Raw genomic sequence first — 2,234 nt, 5'->3', positions numbered from 1 at the left:
GCCCCATGTCACCCACACCCCCCTGAACACCCCCCTACCACCAACAGCCCCCGGCACAGCTCAATGCCACCCACAGCCCCATGTCACCCACAGCCCCCTGCCCAGCCCCCTGCCACCCACAGCCCCCTGCACAGCTCCATGTCACCTACATCCCCATGTCACCCACACCCCTGTGCCCAGCCCCCTGCCACCCACACCCCCGTGCACTGCACGCTTGCTGGGGCGGCGTGTCCCCCCAGGACCCTGCTGTGCCACCTCTCCAGCTTCCTGCAGATTCCTCTGCCCTGAGCTGGGGGATGGCAGCCCGACAAGGACCTGCTGAGGATGCCAAATAGGGCGATTCCCGGCTCCTGGCAGCCGCTCCCGCTCCGGTGGTGGAGGAAAGTTTATCCTGGGCGCTCGCTGGGCTCCCAGGGCGGCAGCCGCAGGGCGGGCACGGGGCTGGGTGAAAACGGGAGCCAGCCCTCCCACCTGCACCCATCCTCCTCCTCCTTGGGACCCACCAGCCTCATCCTCACCTGGAGCGGGGCTGGGGGGCAGAGGCTGGATGGGATGCTGTGGGGTGAAGCCAGATGGTGGGAGCATCCCTTCTCCTCCAAAAGAAAGTGGGGCTGGGGGTGACAGTGGTCCCCGTGGGCTCCCATTCCCCACCACGGGGGAACATAATCCCCGGGGGCACCTTATCCTCTGTGCCCGTCATGGCTGAGCCACGAGCTCCCATGGCAGCTTTTTGGCACAGGAGGTGCTGGCACCTACGTGTGGGGACACCACGGGGTTGGAGGAAGGTGGCATCACTGGGGAGGCCACAGTTGGGGCGTCCCATGTCGGGGATCGGCCACCCCCGCAGATCCCCCAGCCCACAGACTCACCTATAAACATTGACATTTGCAGGAGGGAGTGGGGCCGGCCGGGCTGCTCGGCCCCAGATGGAAAATATGTGGAGCACAGAGTGGATGTAAACACGCCGTGGGGCCAGGGGTGGCTGAGGTGCAGGTGGCCACTGTGCTGCCAACCCACCTGTGGGGACGGCCACCCCTGAAAGTGGTTTTCCAGGTGGCTGCGCACCCGGGGCTGGGCTCGGGACAGGGTGGCACAGCGATGGCTCCAGAGTGTGCCAAAACACTTCACTGCCCAAGCATGAGCTGCAAACACCCAGGGCAGGGAGAGGGATGTGGGGTGGGGGATGTTATGCCTGGCCACAGCAGGGATGGAGATGGAGGGAGGGATGGGGACACGGAGCCCAAGTGGGGCAGGGATGGAGATGGAGGGAGGGATGGAGACATGGAGCACCCAGGGCAGGGAGAGGGATGTGGGGTGGAGGACGTTGAGCCTGGCCACAGCAGGGATGGGGACGTGGGGACAGGGACACTGAGCCCGGTGGGGCAGGGATGGGGATGGAGAGATGGGGACACTGAGCCTGGCCACAGCAGGGATGGAGATGGAGAGAGGGATGGGGACACAGAGCCCAAGTGGGGCAGGGATGGAGAGAGGGATGGGGACATGAAGCCAAACTGGGGCAGGGATGGGGATGGAGGGAGGGATGGGGACACTGAGCCTGGAGGGGCAGGGATGGGGCTGCTGAGCCCGGCTGGGGCAGGGATGGGAATGTGGGGACGCAGAGCCTGGCCGGGCAGGGACAGTCCCGGGCCATTTCTTCTCCCTTGGGTAGCTCCCCCAGGGCTGGGCACAGAGAAGGGGTCGGGTTGGTGGCTCGAAGGGTGACTGCCACCTGCACACTGTGGGAAGTGGGACCCGGGAGCAAATCCATGCCCACTTCAGTCCCTGGGTAGGGGCAAGATGGTGGGTACCTTCACGCCCACCTCATGGTCCTGATGGTCCATGGTCCTGCTCTCTCCATCCTCCCCAGTCCCAGCCACAACCAGGCAGGGACAGCTTGGCCAACACCCCCCTCCTTCCCCATGAGGCTGAGAGCCTGTGACCACTGATTGCTCCCCAGGGACTCGTCCCTGGGCTCACAGGCAGAGCCCAGGACCACCTCGATGGGTGGTGACAGTCCCGGATGCGTCCCCTCGCCTCGCTGTGGGCAACCGCAGGGCAGGAACACGTTACACCACGACGTGCCCGGCCCCGGCCCCCAGCCACAACCAGGCAGGGACAGCTTGGCCAACACCCCCCTCCTTCCCCATGAGGCTGAGAGCCTGTGACCACTGATTGCTCCCCAGGGACTCGTTTCTGGGCTCACGGGAAGAGCCCAGGACCACCTCGATGGGTGG

This window comes from Calidris pugnax, unplaced genomic scaffold (genome assembly GCF_001431845.1).
Source record: "Calidris pugnax isolate Ruff unplaced genomic scaffold, ASM143184v1 scaffold32, whole genome shotgun sequence".
NCBI classification, from domain to species: domain Eukaryota; kingdom Metazoa; phylum Chordata; class Aves; order Charadriiformes; family Scolopacidae; genus Calidris; species Calidris pugnax.
This window is presented reverse-complemented; position numbering follows the sequence as displayed.